At 41.0% G+C, this 22042-nt stretch overlaps 1 protein-coding gene across 4 annotated transcripts in view; it reads right to left on the bottom strand.

Annotated features, from left to right (window-relative positions):
• KMT5B (lysine methyltransferase 5B) overlaps positions 1–9984 on the bottom strand; it is a 36927-nt gene extending 26943 nt beyond the window's left edge. Inside the window, exon 1 of one of the 4 annotated variants that reach the window (XM_070932456.1) lies at positions 9864–9984. The gene's annotated coding sequence lies outside the window, so the exon portion shown is untranslated. The other 3 variants (XM_070932438.1, XM_070932447.1, XM_070932472.1) reach the window with 3 other exon arrangements.
• Positions 9985–22042: the final 12058 nt, after the last annotated feature.

The raw sequence follows: 22042 nt of genomic DNA, 5'->3' as shown, positions 1-22042 counted from the left end.
GCTGTGTTTGTGTGTGTGTGGAGACGGGGACAGAACACTCGGCTGCTGCCATCAATTTACTAATATCCTGATGCAGCCTGGTGTCTTCCGGGTATGCTCTGGCCTGCATTTGACACAGCCATATTAGCGATGTCCTAGTAAAAAAGGATGTAGCCATGGCTAATCCAATTGCCCAAGCGGCTGCCTGATGCGTCTTACAGGCCAAAAGCTCTGCTTTCCTGTCCTCGGCCTTTAGTCCCTCTGCAGAGTCAGAAGGAAGGATGGCCGCTGTTACTAGAGTGGCCAGGGGAGCATCCACAGTTGGGATCTTTAGGAGTTCCTCTAGATCCTGCTCTGCGGTATACATCCTCCTGTCCATCCCACTAGGGGCTGGGTCTCGGCTTCGCTGGTCTGTGTTTATGGCGAGCAGAGCAGAATGCAGGCTCGACACTGGGATTGACCCAGGCTGGTTCCACAGTCTCTGGATGACATCTACAAAAAACTTAGGTGAAGGAATCAGCTCCTGCACTGTAACTGGTTTCATGTATAGGCCGGTACTGGGGTCCTGAGACTCTGAGGGGTCATCTGTTAGTCCACCTGCTACCCCCATATTGGCCGTAGTTTTGGCTTTGAACAATAAGGCCTTAAACAAATTGGGATGGAATAGCCCGGTATATGCGGGCTTGTCAGGGGTGATACCCTCGTCCTCTGATAACTCTTAGTCACCTACTTCGTATTCGCCCACAAACGAAACATCGCTGTGCTGGGAAGGAAGTGGGAAATGAGGTTCCTGAATATAGTCAATATCGGGTTGCAACTGAGATTGCAGAGCTGCTAGATGGGACAATCTCAATGGCAATGGACCAGTGAGACCCCTTTGTTGGAAAGCTGTATCTATGCCCTGTGAATTGGTTTGCGTGATGATGTTGTATAGTTCTTGAGACAAAGAGCCAGATTCTCCTCAGGGCAGAGCCCAGCCACTGTAGGAATAAATGTGGCAGATGGAACAGAAATTCTGAGTATTGAGATAGGCTCCAATTCTGAAGTAGCCCCGTGGGCTAGAGGAACATAATCCTCCCCATAAGGTCTTGTTTGAAAGCCCTGTGGCCCCATGATAACATTAGGGGACCAATTTAGCTGTTCCTCCTGCAGGGTCTGAGAGTATAATTCCTTTTCCATGGAATTGCAAGCCATTCTGCTCACTGGAATTTCTGGAGCCCTAGCTGCCTCTGCCTTTTTCTGTGCCTTTGCAAATTGTTTTTCCAAGGCCTTTTGCCTCTTTATGGCATCTTTCTCAGATGCTGATGATACTGATCTCAAAGTTTTAGCTTAGATCTGGTAGATGGCCCTTTAGATACTGACCTTGCCCTCTTGGAAACAGAAGCCTGTGATCTCTGTCTGGGGGAAGAGTCAGCTGAATTGCTGCTGTGAGAAATACTGCAGTCCGCCATTTTGGATTGCTGGTCCCTGTTATCTAGTAGCTGCCCTAAGGTCTAAATCTCGGCAATCCCAATCCTGGGAAGTACCCCCTTTTTAAATATTGACCTGGGCAAATTCCTCAATACAAGGTGGTAAGCTGGCTGAGGCACTAGCAGATCTCTTCTGTACAGGCCCAGCTGGGATTTTAGCGCCAAACTGACAACACTGTTTGCAAGTGCAATTGATACAGCAGCAGTAGCAGAGGCAAAATGGCGCGAAACTGACAACACAGTTTCAAAGTGCCAATATCAAGAGCTGCAGAGGCAGAAATGGCGTGAGACCAACAACATGGCCACAAGCACCTCAATCCCTTAATTAGCGCAAAACTGGCAATACGGTTTCTAAACATAAAATCCGGCCACCCTCACTCACGTTCTGACCGAGCCTCGGTCTTTCCAACATCTTTTCGAAAGGCACTGAGCCCTTGTGTTCTGGGCAGCCTGCTGAAGAAAGTGACCAGCCGCTGGCTGTCGCCCCCTTCGGCAAAGCAGAAATGTCCTCGGTCTAATGTTCGATCTCGATGTGGAATAACAAGCTGTGCTCACTGCGGCGCTTCAGCGGCACTTCGCCAAACCTTTGATCTGCACAAACTCGTGTTTTTTATTTATTTATTTATTTTGGTATTCCAATTGCAAGGGAAAACTGGTTACGTGTCTCTCTAGGCCAGGGGTCCTCAAACGTTTTAAACAAGGGGCCAGTTCAAGGTCCCTCACACTGTTGGGGGGGGCCGGACTGGGTGGCGGACGTGGCTAGATGGTCATGTGACTGGGTGGGGGTGGCCAATTTAGCAGTCCATTAAACAATACACACAAATTACACTTTAATTTGTTATGCTCCTGGGGGTGGAAAGTAGGTTAGTGAAGGGATATGGCTGCCTTGGGTATGTTTGAGGGGCTTTTGTGTGTGTGTGTGTGTGTGTGTGTGTGTGTGTGTGTGTGTGTGTGTTTCTCTCTCTCTCCCTCCCTCCCCCTCTTTCTCTCTCTGGAGGCCGGGGAGTACTGTTCTGCTGCCCCAAAATGGATCCATTTTTGGCCTCTTCGACCTCCAGAAGGGGGGTGGGGGCCAGCTGCTGCCCAAAAATGGATCCATTTTTGGCCTCTTTGACCTCCAGAAGGGGGGTGGGGGCCAGTAGGTAGGTGGGGCGATGTGGGCAGGGCAGTCTCGTGGTCCCGCACAGGCCAGATTAATGCCTTCAGTGGGCCATATCTGGCCGCAGGCTGTAGTTTGAGGACCCCTGCTCTAGGCCGACTGAGTTGAAAAACTGGAGCTCGGCTGGGTGGAAGAGGTGTGGCCAAAGAAATTACAACTCAGTCTCTGGCCAATCAGACAGAATTGAACTCACGCTTGGACTCTCCAAGCAGCGCACAGGAGAAGAATTGGTTCTATTTTATATGAATAAAATATATTCATGTTATTGTCAGCTTTTATTTATTATAGTATTACAAGTGTTATGTTACTGGTGGATATATGTATTGAAACCTTAATAAAAACAAATGGGGGAATATAAGGACAAGCGGTTCAGCTTGTGTGACTCATTCAGATTTGGAATTAAAGAAAATAATAGAGGAAAGGTTTATACAAAATAAGTGTAATAAAAGTATGAAATATAAATTAAAAAAAGAATTGTATTAAACATGTGTGTTGCACTGACCATTGCTATTAAGATATTTTTGGGGGAAAACCCATATTGGTCTATGGTAGCAAAAATCAGAAGTCTGGGAGCACCTTTTCTGACTAACATATTTATTAAAAGGCATATGATTTTATTTATTTAATTTGTATTTAATATAAATGCAGCTCACTTCTCCAGATATAAAGAGTTATATTATAGATATAGGATTTAAACTGGGTTGGGATGAGAGGGAAAGAAAGCTTGGTTATGTTGATATAGGCTACATGTGGGACAGGTTACAAGTATGCATCAAAGCTCAATATCAGCTATAACAACACTTGTAAACATTCATACCACTATATATGCTCATATTAACATCAGAATCTCATTTATTTCACTGGAATATATTTCCACAGATAATGCTTTGTGCGCTTCTAATATGCTTTTCCTGCCAGCTTCCCAACTGACTTTCCTTGTAGGAAGCTGGCAAGAAATGTTGGAAATGAAGATCACATGACCATAGTAGACTGAATTGTGAAGTGGCTATGATTTTATCAGATTTCAATCCTATGGGACTCAGGGAGATCCCATATCAACCACTTGCATCCCCCAAACCTTACCTCACCAGCAAGCATCTGAGTTACTCCTTTGTCCTTCCTTTGTTGTCCACCACTCTTAAGAGTTTTCAAATTTCAGCTTCAGTTCTAAACCAGCCAATTGCTGCTTGCCTGTTGGGCCTTGCTGCCAGCTAATTAAATGCAGGGGGCAGAGGAATGTAAGAAAGAAAAGTAGGGATATGGCCTTACCATTTTTCCTTACACTACTCAACCTACAGAAAGTATGCTTGGAAGGTGCAGTGGCACTGAAGTGGTCACAACTTCCCCAAATTTCATTTCTATGGGAGCCACGGGTCCTAGCATTCTGTACATTAGGTCATTTGAGTTACTTGATTCAATAATTTCACCAAAAGAAGGTTACAAACAGACACAAGAGTATATAAATAGATGGTTTCCTAGCTTCTAGTGCAGCATCTTCATCTGCTATATCCAATTGGCTCATAGTTTTTTAAAAATTTGAATAATATTTCTGCCCCATATAAATTTAAATTTTGTTATAAACTTTAAACAATATATTATCACCCAGAAATGGAAACCATGACTACAAGTTAGCTTTACAAAAAACCATCTTGGTCAGGCAGCTACTTACTATTGAGCAGTAGCTGCAAATCCAGGAGGATCACCAAGTCCATACCAGTCTCAAATAGTGAGGTACAACCTAATCCATCCAATGGTTAAAACATCCCTGATGGGGGTAGGTGGGAATCAAAAAACCACAACCACTTAGTCTTGGTCAAGACTGAGGCAAGTCTGTTCCTCTCCATCCAGAGCTTACAATATTCAATTACTTACTTTGCTTACTGTAACATTTTAGCAAACAAAAGATTGATTTAACTCGAAGAAACAAAAATCTAGATCAGTAAAATTAAGATGTTTTCTATAACATATACAGTATTAAGATAATCCTTTAGAACTATGCATAATCTTGCAATATTGGTATGTGATCTGACCTTCATCCAAGGCCTATTAATAAAAAAAGGTACTCTGGTTAAACAGATATTACCTCAAACAGCGTACTGTATTATGTCTTTACTGAACACTTTGAGCCACTATTCATTGTATTAAAAACTATATTCCCAAAGTTGCATACAACTTTGTCCAAATTACACATGGCTTCAGGTGAGGCTTTGAATTGGACAAGAGAGCACATCGCCTCAGGAAGAAGGCCTGGCACAGCCAGCCACTGCCTTGCAAAATGCCAGGTTGGGCACATCCCATCGACAGTGGAGCAGGAAGATGGCAAAAGGCAATGCCAGTGAAGCACAGAGCTGCAGGACAGAGTGCAGGGTGTCCCAAATGTAGAAATGGGGGGAGGGGAGATAGGCAGGTAAGGAAAGGCAATTCTTTACCTTCTCAAGGCTCTGGACTGGAGGGACCAAGGCAGAAATGTTTGGATTGGAATGGGTCCTAGCCTAATGACTAGGTGTGATATGGTTAATGACAGCAACTGGGACTGCTGGAATTACTATTGCTAAGTGAAGTCATGTAAAGTCAAGCTTTAGAATCACATAGCTCAGCAATGGAAATCCTGGTCTTTGTAACATCATTCTAACAAGCTTATGAACAATAAATTACCATTAGTATATTGTGCCAGCATATTCACAAGGAATACCAAACTGATAATAGAAAAAGTTTGATACAATAGTCATTATTACCACATCTTCTGCACCTATGGTTTCTCTAAAGAATGTATCGGATCCATAAAGAAGTTGGCAGAAAAGAGAGGACTTGTAAACTCACAAGCCTTTGAATCACAATGGAATTAACTAACAATGTAACAATGAAAGCCTTAGGAAATATGAAGACAGACAATAGATTGGACTTGTCTAATTTGCTAAACTTAAAGTACAGCAGAGTTCTGTCAGCATATCATGCAGTGTTAACATAATTGCCAGAACCATTTGTTTAATGTTGATTAATTAAGCATTATAGAGAATCTAAAAGCTTACTCATTCTCTAACATTAATACCACTCCTGGTAAAGATAGTGCCCCATTGTACACTATCATAATTTCATGATACCCTGTTAATATATATGAAATAATTTTAAATAATTGCAGATTACAAACAAAACAAAACAAATAACAAAAACCCACTCCAAATCTCAAAATTCTTACTGTATTTACAAGTTAGATACATAAAAAAGAACCTTTCCAACAAATGCCTTTCTTAATGGCTGAAATTCAAAAGTAGGTCACATTCTCAAAAAAGAATAAACTATCTTAAGATCTACCTAAAATGCAAAATATATCTGCCTAACAACATTAATACATTTAATATAATTTTCATAGGCTATGAAATAAAAGAAACATTTAAAAAATGGAATAGTGGAAAGTATAGCCATGTACAGTACTGAGAAATTAAAACAAAGAAAAATACATATAATACATTGTGAAACTCAAGTATAATGCTATCTATCTATATATAAAATCAATAATAACAATTTGGTTTGTACTATTTGACAAAGGAGAAAGAAGAAAAAAATAGGTAGAAAAAATAGGTACCGGTATAATTTTTCTTTGTTTAGTAAAACTGTTACTAATGCACACACACAATATCAGTGACTCCCCCATTTCTTTGTTTACTATCTAGCTTGAATAAGAATCATGTAGCGAATTTATAGCTTACACAAAATTTTACAACCAAGTTGAATATTAATATTGCACACAGATTGTTTTTTTATGGCTAGCATTGTTTTTATAAGATACTTTATTTAAATACAAAAAAACCAACATCCCATTAAACAACCTAATTTAATATGAACAAAAAGTATGCATTTGGAACAAAGATTCAAAAAGAAAAAGTTAAGTTGGCATGGACATCTTAAAAATTGCAGATATTTTAAATTTCATGATTATGCTACCACTCATGAAGCTGATATATTTGTAAATAAATAGAAGCTATCCAAATAACATTAAAATTTTGTGAGATGTCTTCAACTAAACTTTTCAAATTCTACACAGCTCCAAAGATTATATATCCACAATAAAAGGCTAATTTTACTTTTTTAGAACCTTTTGACTTATTTGGCACAAAGAAATTTAAAACTACAGTATATCTGGACAAATCACTTTAGACAACAGGTGGGATTAATATATTTTTAATAGTCTGACACTCAACTATTCATATAAAGAAAACATTAGCTGAAGAACAAGCATTTTAGTCAAATCTTACCTAATGTGAAAATGGTGAAGCATTTTACCATGCTAAATCTGCACTGACAACCTGACAATCCAGTCATCACACAACTTTATGACTTCACAGGCTACCTTAGCCCTTATTTTGTAAGAATGAAATATAGCTCAATTTATAGCAATGATTTTCAAACTTTTTATAGTTGGGGTACGTTTTTCATACTGTACTAATTGGTCATGAAATTTCTGTATATTGAAAAATAATCCAAGGATCATCTCTCTCTCTCTCTCCTGCTGCAAAGCACAGATTAAGCTTATCTTCCATAACTGGTGCCTTTCAGATGTTTTAGGACTGCATCTTCCAGTGTTTCTCATGTATAAGATCCAGAATAGAGAATACTGGATTAGATCTACTAGTGTGATATTTGTATCCTACATTGACTGAAAGCACACCCTCAATTATAATACAGTTCAGCCTGTAGCTATACCCTGCAGGGCAGTATCAGCAATATTTGGGCAACAAGTCTTTAAGAAAACTTATTCAATATTATATGCCTTCTCCTCTTAAGTATACCAGCAAGCTTTTGAGTAATGCCAAGTGTCCTAAAATATTGTCTAAAAATAACTATTTTCCAAACCACTTTGTGATACAATAATGTATCTCTGTATCTATTTCTATTTCACACTATAGCACAGTAAATTATCAACTTTAATCAAACTGCTAGACAACAAAGACATTTTCTTCTCAGTAAAGATGCTGCTACCTTGCTGATGTTAACATCTAATTGTGTTAGCAAGTACAGTCATATTCTTTGAAACCAACATTTTTAGGAAAAAATGTTAAGAACCAAAATTATAGGATTCAGATTCACAATAATCAAAAGAGACTGTTGCATTTTTCTTTCCCTAAGAATTATCTTCCCGGCTATTGAGAGTTTCATTCAACAACACTGGGAATACTCCCTTCAAATGCACTCCAGTACAGGTAGTTCTCCTCTTACGACTACAATTGAGCCCAGAATTTAGGTTGCTAAGTGAGAAATTTGTTTTGCTCCATTTTACGACTTTTCTTGCAACATTTGTTAAGTGAACCACTGCAGTTGTTAAATTAGTAACACGGCTGTTAAGTGAATCTGGCTTCCCCATTGACTTGGCTGGTCAGAAAGTCGCAAAGGATTATCACATGACCCTGGGACACTGCAACCCTCACAAATATGAACCAGTTGTCAAGCATCTGAATGTAAATCACCTGACCACAGGGATGCTGCAACGGTCATAGGTGTGAAAAATTGTCATAAGTCACTTTTTTCAGCGCAGTTGTCACTTCGAACGGTCACTAAATGAACTACTGTTGTAAATCGAGGACTACCTTTATTGACAAGGAATAGCGTGAACTACTTCTCTCACTGCTTGATTGGGACGGTGGATTCGAAGTCCCTGCTACTTTAGAGACTCTTTTCTAAATCTCCAGTGCCCCCTACAGGCCGCCTCTGGCTTTTCTCGGCGGCCGAGGGCGGCGAGCTCCTCCAACAGTCAACCCCTACCCGGTCCAGTCATGTTTGTTTCTGCCTCGAGCACGACAACCCAAACCTCCCTTTAAACGTTGAGAGAAATAACGACCCCCTCAGAACAAGAATCGGGCTTACGAACCTCCCGGAGAAATCTCGCCCCGGCCTGTCTCTCTGAAATGCCACAGGAGCGCAGGAATGTCAGCTGTCATAGCTATTAAATCCCAAGCGGGTGTGCGGGAGCTTCGGTCGCGAGTGGCCCAGGACCAGCTACCTTGCTCCGGCCCTTTTCCTACCAACGGCAGGCTCCCAGGCTCCGCTCTTCCGAGAAGAGCCTATCAGAAGATCCCTGCCCTCAAGAGGAAGCGCTGAAACTAATAAGCCCCCCCCCCGAGGCCTAACCCCGAGGGAGCTCAGCTCAGCCCCAAGTCCTTCCAGCTCCTTGGAGACGCGACCCAAAGCAGCCGCCCTCATATGGAAGCCCACAAGGGGGTGCGCCGAGTCGGGGTCGCCAACTTGACAAGGCCTCTCCTGATACCGCTGGGCTACCTCTGTCTCTTCCAGCCTGACAGGCGCTTCCCCCCGCCCCCCCCGGCTCTGCGAGGAAGGCCCGGTTCCTTCCCTCGGAGTTCTGCCGAGCATCGCCTGGCTCTTTCCCCCCCCCCCACCTCCCTCGACGCCCTCTCACCTCGGTCGGTCCTCCTGTCAGCCCCACTCCCTATCGCATTGTCCTTCTCTCCGGGGAGAACCAACAGAGACCTCTCTTAGGCCGAGCCCCACGGGAAATAAAGGTTCTCCCCACATTTTCTCTGCGAGGGGACTCCCTTTTTCCTCAGCTACGAGAAGCAGCCCCCCCCCCCCAAATAACGCCTGTGCCTCCGGGCTAGGCCCGGACAGGCCCAACCCAGCGGGCCTCGCTTCTCCCTCCCGCCCCCTCCCCGGAAGGAGTGGGGCCCTTGCCCGTGTGCCAGTTGCAGCTCCCCCCTCCTTTCGTCCACGCGAACCACTCACCTCCCGATTGCCACAGGGCCCCGCCGTTCTGCTCGCCCCCCGCGGCCCCCGAATCCAAAGCCTCTGTCGTCCAGGCGGAGACTCCCAACCAGAGGCGGAAAAAAATTAATCATAAAAAATAATAATAAAAATAATTCCAAGGGGGAAAAAATGGCGGATTAAAATCCAAGATGGCGGCACCGAAGGGCGAATTATCTCGGGCAACGCTACCTAGAGATCCATCCGCCGCGTCCGCGAGAAGAAGTCCCCGAGGCCGCACAGAACGACCCCGCAGCGCTACAACGGGGCCGCGGCACGTTGAGAGTCTTCTACGAGGAGAGCCTGTCACCTCCAGCAGACCCGCGCGGGCGAAATCCTGCTGTGCGCAAGAGCCTTTTGTCTTTCCTCTAGGCCCCCTGGCTTCCTCGCACGGCCATAAGAAACGCCTCCTGCTTGTGCGCTCCGAGAAGGCGGAGGAACACTCCAGACTGGAAGAGGACCTCTTTTGCTTGAGCGGAGGAATACATCGCCACAGAGATTCTTACCTTAGTGTACTGTTTTAACTCGAGGGGCCGAAGAGAGGTACCAGCCAAGCATCGCCTCTGCAGTCCCGACACCTCTCTGGGAGGCGGAAGAACATTGCCCATACGGTTACATATCCTTCGCAAGGTTCGAAGCGGAGGGATACACGGATAAACAAGAGATGTTTAGTAGAGTTTTGAGAGACCGAAAGAAATCCATTAAAAATCAATCCGCCCTGCTCCCTCCCCTCCAGCCCTTTAAATAAACCCGAGCTTTGGCGAAGCCCGTCAGGCCGGCGGGGGTCGCTTGGTTCGGGGCTTCGCTTTGGCAACCTAATTCATCTGCCCCAAACTGAGATCGGCCGAGGCGAATGCAGCTCCCTGGCCGCGAGTTACTCGGGCGTGTGTCCCCGGGATTCAGGGGTTCCTAATTTGGCTCCGTATTAGAGTCCGCGAGAGGAAGGAATCCGAATCCAGATCCGATTGTTCACACTTCCTTTATACAAGTTAGCCCACCGAAGCCTGGGTGGGGCAAAAGGTCTCTTGGAAAAAAGGTTGCACGAGGCTCCGGTTCCTCAAAACTGAACAAAACCTTTGATGAGTCGTAGGTTGCTTTCCCCCCCTCCCCCCTCATCTCATTTCTCGAACAAAAGGGAAAGTGACGGGTGATGACAAGGGGCTTGTCACCTGGAAAAGACGCCCGCCCCCCTTGAGTTCTCTAAGCAGCGGCAGCCTTTTGCATACGTTACTCGCGGAAAAATAAAATGTGTGGGGAAAGGTGAAGGCGTTGGAAACCCAGGGGAGTGGGGCTGTCCTGCGCGATGCGCAATGGGGGGGGGGTGGCCTCTCCTAAAGAAATATTTTCCAAAGAGGGCTGGATAGACAACTTGGTGTCATATTGTTTTAGTGCATCCTGTAGGCGGCTGTCCTTCAGCTTTGATCTTCCGAGGGGGCTGGTTTGCAGGTTAATTTGGTCGCTAAAACTTGACTCCGTATACGGACAGCGCAGCTTTTTCTAGCTTTTCATCGCTTCCTTTGTCATAATCACAAATAAAACCTTTTCGGGTTCCCCTTTTCTTGTTCTCTTTCAGTTTGCAGTAGTTTGGGTCTCCTGCATATTTTAAGGTTTATATCTGGAGCAGGAACACAAGGTGGACTGCAGCAGCTTAATCCTTTTCTGGGGAAGATATCTTGGGGGGGTGTGTCTTTCCTAAATAGACTAAACTGTTACTCATTTCCTTTAACTAGGTCTGTTGTGTGTACAGGTACACACAGGTGTGTACAGGTCTCCAACGTATGTTGGAGAGCTCCTGTTAATAATGAATTGTTCTGTTTTCACAACCCTTGAGCAGAGCTCAAAAGCATGGCTTCTGTTATATAACCATTATATCAGCTGTTTAAAAAAACAAGGAAAGATGTATTTGTTAAACTGATTTAAGAAAGGTAAAAAGGGGAACCTAAGGAAAACTGGGCAGGAAAGAAATGGGAAAGTAGCAAATCTCTGAGTAAGTTTATACCTATGAAGAATGATTTTGCAAACTTTCAGCAACAGTGGTCTGATGTCTGATATTTTTTTTCAGATCTTTAATTTAGGAGAATCTCTGTGGTGTGTTTGCCACAGAGTATCTAGACAATGAGTGACATTATTGAAAATGTATGTGCTGCCATCTTAATTTCTTCCCCCATTGTCATAACTGACCATGTAAACAAGGTCCCATGCTTATGTGGTACAAACCTGGGGTAGTATATATTTCCAATTTGAATTACAGGTGTCCTTCTTTAGTGACTACAATTGAGACCAGCAATTTTGTCATTAAGCATTAATTGTTAAGTGAAACCATAACTGTCTTTATGATCTTTCCTCAGGTTTCCTTTGCTTTACAGACCCACAACGGTTGTAAATGCAAGGACTGGTTGCAAACATACTATCATAACTGCAGTTGCTAAATGAGGACTATGTTACTATCTGTCTACATAGTGTAGGAGCTCCAGTTACAACATCCATGACAGATGCCTTGTTGTCTGTATCTGAAGGTATCCAGTGAATGGAAACTTATCAACTTGCTAATAAACAGTTCCATTGCTGAACTATTTCAGCAATATTTTTTTCTAACATTCATTCAAAATCTGTCGTTCTGTAGCATAAGGCCATTGCTCCAAATTCTGTCTTCTGAGATTTCCATGGGATATTTTTTCATGTCTGGCAGAATATCTATAACATTTGAACCCACTCAAAATAGTGGTTGCTGTGGAATGTTACTCATAAGTGAGCTTGGGATCTTGATTAAAGGGCTGTATGCAATATCAAGTAATGTGGTGCATCTACTGTTAATCAAACTGATTGGCTTAGTTTGTTTTCATGTGAAACCTTGAACTGTAAACTATATGTGGGAGGCACTGTTTTACGGTGGTTCTCCTCCTATCTCTCCGACCGGTCGCAGTCTGTGTTGGCTGGAGGGCAGAGGTCGACCTCAAGGCACTTGGTTTGTGGAGTGCCACTAGGGTCGGTCCTCTCGCCTCTCCTGTTCAACATTTATGTGAAGCCGCTGGGCGAGATCATCCGTGGTTTTGGGGTGCAGTGCCATCTATACGCTGATGACACCCAGCTGTACATCTCCACCCCAGACCACCCCAACGATGCCCTTGAAGTGATGTCCCGGTGCCTGGAGGCCGTGCGGGTCTGGATGGGGAGGAACAGGCTCCGACTCAATCCCTCCAAGACTGAGTGGCTGTGGATGCCGGCGTCCCGATATAGTCAGCTGGTGCCATCGCTGACTATTGGGGGCGAGACATTGGCCCCCACGGAGAGGGCGCGTAACTTGGGTGTCCTCCTGGACGCACGGCTGTCTTTAGAAGAGCATATGACAGCCGTGGCCAGGGGGGCTTTCTATCAGGTTCGCCTGATACGCCAGTTGCGCCCCTTTCTGGATCGGGACTCCCTATGCACGGTCACTCATGCCCTCGTTACTTCCCGCCTCGACTACTGCAACGCTCTCTACATGGGGCTCCCCTTGAGGAGCACTCGGAGGCTCCAACTGGTGCAGAATGCGGCCGCGCGGGTACTTATGGGGGCGACATGGCGCTCCCACGTGACACCTCTCCTGCGCGAGCTGCATTGGCTTCCAGTGGTCTTCCGAGTGCGCTTCAAGGTGCTGGTTCTCATCTTCAAAGCGCTCCATGGCTTAGGACCCGGTTATTTACGAGACCACCTTCTGCCTCCGATAACCTCCCTCCGGAACAACACGCTCCCACAGAGAAGATCTCCTCAGGGTGCCGTCTGTCAGGCAATGTCGGCTGGCGACCCCCCGGGGAAGAGCCTTCTCTGTGGGGGCACCCGCCCTCTTGAATGAGCTACCCCCAGGGATACGACTAATCCCGGACCTCCGTACCTTGCGCCGGGCCCTGAAGACTTTTTTATTTCAGCAAGCCGGACTGGGTTAAAAATTTTAATTGGGTGAATTTTATGGGTAAGGGGTTTTAAATTGGAGAAGCCAAAGATAATTTAATTTTGTTTTAATTGTATTTTAATATTTGTATTGTGTGTTTTAATTTTGGCTGTTCACCGCCCCGAGTCCTTCGGGAGAGGGGGTGGTATAAAAATTTAATAAATAAAAATAAATAAATAAATAAAATATTGGTGTGTAGCACAACCATATTTGCGGGGAAAGGTAAATATAAAATTAAGGTACTGATCTTGATTGCATGTGCCAAGGCCAGTATATTGGAGGGGCATTCAAAAGGTATGAGGCTTCAATTCTTTCACAACCACCATTTTTAGTTTTTTGATCTCTCCAGATGGCCTTGGTCTAGTTTGTTGTCCAAGCACACCCGGTGTGGTTGATAATTCAGGGTGTCATAGAAACCCAGAAAATTGGATTAATTGAATAAAACTGATAGTTCAAAAGCTTTCATTTCCAGCCAGAATGGCTAATTCAATAGGCAGTACACTGGACAAATTGTTAGCTAGGCTACATCTTCCATTCAATCGTGTCTGTTCTCAAAGACTGCCTGCATTAATACCTGCAGTTTTCTTGGTAAGGTTTTTCAGAAGTGGTTTGCTATTTCCTCCTTCCCAAGATTGCGAGAAAATGCCCAAAGTCACCCAGATGGTTTTGTGCCTAAGGCCAGACTAGAATCATGGTCTGCCTTAACCACTACACCAAACTGGCTCTCATAGACTGCATCTAAACCACTTTAAATAATTAATTGCTGCTTCTGCTTTTATTGCTAGTTTATAGAGAAATCTAGGCTGAAATATGGTTGGATAATTTATAATTCAGTATGAGGTCCTTGGTTATCTCTGAGCTTGGTTGTTGTCTTGCAGGTGTTTCATTACCCAAATTAGATAACAATATCAATGGAAGTTAGGAGTAGGGTTCACTCTCAATTTATATTCTAGTCATCTAGTGGCTTGCTTTGTCAGTGCTTGTGTGAGTGGTCTTGGAGATTCTTTGGTTGGGCTATTTGCTGTTCGCCAAAGAACCTCTAAACCATCCCCAACATTGACAGGGCAAGCCACTAGAATATAAACTGAGAGCAAACCCCATTTCTTTCTAGCACTGATGATGTTACCTACTTTGGGTAATAAAATGTCTGCAAGAAAACAACCAAGCTCAGAGAGCAGCAAAGAACTCTCATTTCAATCCTGAGCTACAAATATTATCCTTTATTGTAATTCAGTATGTCATACAAAGAGAGCCAGTTTGTTATAGTGGTTAAGGGATCAGGCTACAACCAATTACATGGGTTAAACATGTAATTGCTAAAATATATAAACGTCTGTTGAGGTTTGAAACAAAAGAACAAGTTAAAAAGTGCATCATAAAATGGGCTGATACTTTTGGTCATAATATACAGATGAAGCAATGGGAAAGAACGTGGCTAAAAGGACTGAAATTTTAGCCTTTTAGTCTTATAATTTAAGAGAGAACTTTTATAAAATGATGTACCATTGGTCCAGGACAGCATTATCTAAGATTTATAAAGGTATATCTAAGATTTATAAAGGTAATTGTAATTAATATTGGAAGTGTGAAAAACATTAATGGATATTTGACTATTCATAGTGGACTTGTGGAGAAAAAACTTGGATACAAATACACAAAGAATGTTGAAAATTCATATTTAGATGAAACCAGATGTTTTTTTTAAATTCGGACTTATGGATAGCCAATTAGAAAAGATTTATGGAAGACTGGTAACTACAGTGAGATTACTATATGCACAAAAGTGGAAAAATACTGAAACACTCACAATGGAGGAATGCAATATAAAGGTGGCAGAAATGGCACAATTGACCAGTTTGATCCAGAATTAAACAATAAGAACTTTTATGAATGACTAGAAATCTGTTATAGACTTCTTACTGAAAATGAGAAAAATTAATTGGTTATTTATGGATGTGCTGATTAAAAAAAAATTATATGGAAAGAAGGTAATCATGTAATGTAACTTTAAAGAAGGAGGACGGAAAGTCAGTTTGTAATTGCTGTAAAGATCAGAAGTTACTTCTTTATATCTTTCTCTCTTTCTGTCTGTACTTTTTTTTTTTTTTTAATTTGATTTATATGCCGCCCTTCTCCAGAGAATCAGGGCGGCTTACAATGCGTTAAGCAATAGCCTTCATACTTTTGTATATTTATACAAAGTCAACTTATTGCCCCCACAAACTGGGTCCTCAATTTACCTACCTTAGAAAGGATGGAAGGCTGAGTCAACCTTGAGCCTGGGGAGATTCGAACTAGCAGTAATTTCAGGCAGCTGTATGATAATAACAGGCTATTAGTCTGCTGCGCCACCAGGCTCTACCTGCGCCAACAGGTACTGTCTCCTGTTTTTTCTTTTCTCTATTTCTTAACTTTTTAATATATTTTTCATGTTTATCTTTTACTTACCATATGTTAAAATATCTAATAAAATTGTTATTGTATGCTGCCCAGTCATTTTTGGCAAGTTAGGTGGTGATATAAATTTAGTCAAACTTCTATTCTGGATGTATACTATTAATTTTGTTATTACTGAATATTTCTCAAGTTTTGGTTTCAAGTCATACATTGTTGACAAATTATCTGTTTTCCGGTGGGCCAAATTTGTCATTGCAGCTGTGAGCATATATTTTAGTAGATTGTGATATTTTAATTTGTTGTAGTGGAAGGATTTTAATAAAAAAACCCTGAGGTTTCAATTTAATCGTTGGAAGATTAATAATGCTGTGTATTTCTTTCCAGTGCTTCTGAATATTTACATGACCACCACATAGGATAAAATGTTCCTCCTGTATCACAACATTTCCAACAGTTATTTAATAGGATTTTATCTATTTTTGCAATTGTGGCTAGAGTTATATATCATCTGTAAAACATAGAGTTCCAGGTTCTCCTAAATTATAGTTTGGGGTAAATTGTATTGAATATTTCAATAAGTTATCCTATAGTTGAAATTTAATTGTTTCTTTAAAATTTTGTATGACTTTATCACAGTCATTTGCTTTTTCTGTCTCCATGTCACATTTTAATAATAATCTATATAACGTATATGTCCTAATAATGGTTTTATTCTGTATAAGTCTTTCAAACTGTTGTTTGTCTTAAAAACCCTCCTCCTTTCTTAAGGCCATGTTTTATTTTTCTAACAATCTGTAAATGCTTTTGATGTTTGCCAAATAATTCTTGTTATATATTTAGTGTATTACTAGAAACTGGATGCACCATATCTGCACCCATAATTACACTTTTCATATAATTGTCTTTAGAATAAACTCGATTGCAGAAAATACAACTTCAGCAACAGAATGGTCAACACCTGGAATGCTGTACCCGACTCTGTTGTTACAGCCTCAAACCCTCACAGCTTCAACCTCAAACTGTCTACCTTGGACCTTACCCCATTCCTAAGAGGTCCGTAAAGGGGCATGCATAAGCGCACCAGCGTGCCTACCATCCCTGTCTTACTGTCCCCATTTGACATTTGAAGGTGAAGCTAAAAGCAAGATTGCTGAATTTTTTACTTTTATTTTTTGTAAAATATTCATATCAAACTCTGCTCTTTTTGACTATGATAAAGTTTGTCTGGCAATATAATTTCAAACAATTACAATCTTTGTAGGCATAGACAAAACTTGGCGTCTTTTCCAAGGTCCTCATTGCTGTTCTACTAAATGCTAGTCTGTAGTGTAATCCTTGATTGCTGGTTCCTTTAATGTTGATAGTTGGTCCTAAAGACAGAAGCTGTCTACCAGTATCTTCATTGTAAATTTTAACAATAGCTACTGTGCCTATTGTCATTTGTTTGGTTTCATTTGTATATAATTTTAGTCCCATTTTCCCCCACTGTATCCTTGACTTGCATTATAAGAGCTAACATCATTTGTATTTTTAGGCATCAGAATTATATTTATTTATTTATTATTTATTTATTTATTTATTTATTTATTTATTTATTTATTTATTTATTTATTTGTCTATCTATCTATCTATCTATCTATCTATCTATCTATCTATCTATCTATCTATCTATCTAATTTATATACTACCCTTCTCCCAGGAGGACTCAGGGCGGTGTACAGCCAAGATAAAACACACAGATATAAAATTTAAAAAACAATTTAAGAAATATTAAATAATTTGGCCCATATCTATTAGAATAAAACAACCCGTTTTAAAAAATTAAAAGTTAAAAATTAAAAGATTAAAAATTAGGCCAGCCCAGCTTGTTGAAATAAAAGCGTCTTGAGGGCCCGGCGAAAGGTGCGTAAGTCGGAAATCCTCTGTATCTCGGGGGGCAATTGGTTCCAGAGGGAAGGTGCCCCTACAGAGAAGGCTCTCCCCCTGGGGGTCGCCTACCGACATTGTTTGGCCGACGGCACCCGGAGGAGCCCTTCTCTGTGGGAGCGTACTGGCCAGTGGGAGGCTATTGGTAGCAGAAGGCGGTCTTGTAAGTACTCAGGTCCTAAGCCATGGAATGCTCTGAAGATGGTAACCAATACCTTGAATCGCACCCAGAAGACCACCGGAAGGCAGTGCAGCTAGCACAGGAGAGGTGCCTCATGGCCGCGTTCTGGACCAGTTGGAGTCTCCAGGTGCTCTTCAAGGGGAGCCCCATGTAGACAGCATTTCAGTAGTCCAGGCGGGAAGTGATGAGGGCATGAGTGACCATGCGCAAGGAGTCCTGGTCCAGGAAGGGACGCAACTGGCGGATCAGGCGAACCTGATAGAAAGCCTCCCTGGCCACAGCTGTCACATGCTCTTCTAAGGACAGCCGTGCATCCAGGAGGACACCCAAGTTGCGAGCCCTCTCCATGGGGGCCAACATCTCACCCCCAATAGTCAGCGATGGCATCAGCTGGCTATACTGCTATATCATTGATATAGCAGAGTTTCATTACTCTGCTATACATTACATTCATTTCATTAAATATTCTGCATATAGGTTGAATAAATACAGGTAGTCTTCAATTTATGACTACAATTGAGCCCCAAATTTATGATGCTAAGTGAGAAATTTGTTAAGTGAGTTTTGTTCCATTTTATGACTTTTTTGCCACATTTGTTAAGTGAATTGCTGCAGTTGTTAAATTAGTAGCACAGTTGTTAAGTGAATGTGGCGTCTCCATTAACATTGCTTGTCAGACAGTTGCTAAAAGAGATCACATGATCCCAGAACATTGTAACCATCATAAATATGAACCAGTTGTCAAGCAACTGTAATGTAAATCATATGACAATGGGGATGCTGCAGAATTCATAAGTGTGAAAAATGGTCATAAGTCACTTTTTTCAGTGCAGTTGTAACTTCGAACGGTCACTAAAAGAACTGTTGTAAGTTGAGGACTATCTGTAGAGAGTATACAGTCTTGTCTCACTTCATTGCTGACCTGGAGTCAGTCTATTGCCATGTTCTATGAAAATTGTGGCTTCCTGACCTATGTATAGGTCACATGAGGGTAATGAGATATTTGGGGATACTCATTTTTCTAAATGCATTCCAGAGCTGGACATGGTCAATACAATCTAAGGTCTTTCTATAAGTAATGAAGCACATATTGACTTCAATTTGATGTTATTTGGCTTCCTCAGTTATCCTTTGTGCATCAGCAGTAATGTCTCATATTCCTCGGCCTTTTTTTAAAAAACAGGTTGAGCATCTGGCAACTTTAGTTCAATATATGGGTCTAACCTGTGTTGGATGATCCTAAACATTGTTTTGGTAGCATGTGAAATTAAAGAGTATTTTACATAGTTTGCCCAATCTGTTGTCTCCTTTCTTTGATATTGGTGTGTAGGCCAATCTGCTGACTACTTTGTTCTTCTCCAGATTTGCTGGTATAGCTTGGTTAAAACCAAATTAGTTATCGATTCTTCTTCTGTTGCTTGCTATATTTCTGTAGATATTCAATCAATTCCAGTAGTCTTATTATGATTAGAGTGCTGATCTAAATCATTTTCTAGTACTAAAGATTCCTCTAAACAGAGAATAAGTTCTAATTTATCTTGGATGTTGGTATCTCTACTATACAAAATTTCAGTATACTCTTTCTTTAATGTTTCTTTAATCTTCTTTAGATCAGTTGTTATCTGTCATTGGCATCCTTCAGCATACAATTTGAGATTAGAACTTCCTTCTGAATTCAGAGGTCTTTTGGAAGACTTTCCTTGTTTATAACACTTAATGACTATCATTAAGTGTTGTACCTTATGATTCTTGATGAACGTATCTTTTCTTTTATGTACACTGAGAACATATGCACCAAGACAAATTCCTTGTGTGTCCAACCACACTTGGCCAATAAAAAATTCTCTTCTCTTCTCTTCTCTTCTCTTCTCTTCTCTTCTCTTCTCTTCTCTTCTCTCCATATCTGTTTTCATCTTCAGTGTCTTTATAGATGCTGCAATACTGATTTTTTTTCTCCTAACAGTTCTCTGAAATTCTTTGTTAAGTTTGTTTCTGAGATCTTTTTCTTTCTTGGCATTGACTTCTCTCCTTTGCAGTTTTCATGTTTGTGACATCTAGTTTGCTTTTTTTTCTGCTTTTTTGATCTTTGGCAGTCTGTTTTCATATTCATCTGTAACAACTTTTAAGGTCATTCCACAGTTCCTCTATTCCTAATGTATGAAGACTTAAAAGCAATTCCTGTGGTTCTCCTTGGAAATAATGAATATATGCTCAAGTTTACATTGTAGAAACTGATTCTCCGTCTTCTGCTGCTTTAGCTGAACTTGGAATTTGCACGAGTAGTTTCTTTATCTGATCCACAGTCAGCGACATCTTTGATGTTATAAGTGAGTTCTTCTTATCACTTAGAAGAAATTGATTATAATTATAATGAGTTGATGTTGGTATACTCCATCTGATCATATCCATGTGTATTGGTCATTTTGGTTGTTTAAAGACTGCATTAGCAATCAGGAAATCATTGAACTGGCAGAAATTGATAAGTCATTCTGCTTCATTTTGGTTTCCAAGGCTGTACAGTCCAACTCCATTTTCCTCCTCATTAATTCCACCTTTGGCATTACCATCGCCAAACACAAGCAGCATATCTTGCTTGCATATTCTGTTGATTTCAGATTGAACTTAATCATAAAACTCATCAACCTTCTGTTCTGCATCAGTGGTTGGAGCATAAAGTTGGATAATTGTCATATCCAAAAGTCCTTGAAGTTTATTATTTGCTCATTAATTGGGTGGTAGCCAAGTACTTTTCATACAACTATGAAAGTAACACCATTATTTCTTTATCCTGTGTGGTAAACAGTGTATATCTTTTGACTGAAAGTATTCAGAAAAATAGTGAAATTCGTTTTAAAACTCTAAACAAATAGCAATCAATGATGTTAATTTCTGATTCGCATTTCTATGCTATACATTATCTCTCCTTTTTTTTTTGAGAAAAAGTTTTTATTATTTTTTTTATAATCAAACAAATAACATTTTCACTTGTCTATTTAAACATTTATAAACCCAACCTTCCAACCCCCCTTCCCACCCCCTCCCCCGACTTCCCAGAAGAAAAACAGGGTATAAATTTTACCAAACATACGCTAAAATATGCTAAATTAATGCAAGACTTAAAACTCCCTAGACCCCTTAACTCCTCTTCTACAGATTATTCATCAACCTCCCTAAACTCAAAATAACATTTAATCCTTTAAGCCTAAGAGTTTTAAAAACATTAACAAACACTAATAGATCATTCAAAGCCTAAAATTCTCGTAATATATTCTGTAAGATATTCTTAGTTCATTTACTTAATCATTTTACTCTCCCTCCTACTTTTATTCTCAAAATTCAAATATTTTTTCTTAAACCTTAATTAATCATTGAGTTCTTAATTCATTTACTTAATCATTGTACTTAGTCATTAATACATCAATTATTAGACCAAAGAAAATTAATCTTCCAGTCTTCCTTTCTTTCTGTATTTTTTCCAATCTTTCTTCCTCCCTCTTACTTTTATTTTGAGGAGGTTTTGAATTTCAACTGGGGGTTGATGTATCTTTAAAACTTGTCCCTTTCTTGGAACCATTTCCTCTGATTTGGAGCCCCCATATCGACTCTTCTTGCTTATATAATCAGTCAGTTCATAGAACGAAGAGTTAACTCGATGAGTTTGCAAAGAAAAGTCCAGTTGTTGCATTTCAATTAATTGTATGAAAGCCTCTGCCAAATCTTCCAAAACCTCGTAGGGCTGGTCAGTTTCTTCTTCTTTCTGCTCCAAATTGTATTTTTGAAAAGTTCTGTCAGTTAATTCCAAAAGAGCAGGAAGAAAGTTTGAAGATTCTTGAGAATCAGCCAAATCCAGCTTCTCTGTTTTAGTCAAAATGTCTCCTACATTGTCATTGTGCTTTCCTTCAAAAACATCCTCATTTGCTTTTATATCCTCCACCAGTTCTATAAATTTTCGTTCCATGATTGCTGTAAAGTTATTAATAATTGCAGTTTGGTTATTCATGGCTTCCTTTATAAATTCTGTAAGGTCTCTAAAAAAATCCTCCTGGTTCTGTGAGTCAGTTCTCTGTGTCATTTCTGACGCCATTAGAGAGCTTCCACCACTTTCAGGAACTCCTTGCTTGGAAGCCATATTATTTTAAAAGAATTTTTCTTTTCAAAGCCATAAAATCTCTTGAGCAGCTTTCTCAGATTTATTTGTAGTTTATCAAGCAAGATAGTCTTTTCTACACCCAGCTCTCAAATCCCAGCAGCTT

Source organism: Pituophis catenifer, unplaced genomic scaffold (genome assembly GCF_029215685.1).
Source record: "Pituophis catenifer annectens isolate HBS135680 unplaced genomic scaffold, rPitCat1.0.hap2 SCAF_1, whole genome shotgun sequence".
Classification (NCBI taxonomy): domain Eukaryota; kingdom Metazoa; phylum Chordata; class Lepidosauria; order Squamata; family Colubridae; genus Pituophis; species Pituophis catenifer.
Note: the sequence above shows the minus strand (reverse complement) of the source record. Positions and strands in the feature narration are given on the sequence as shown.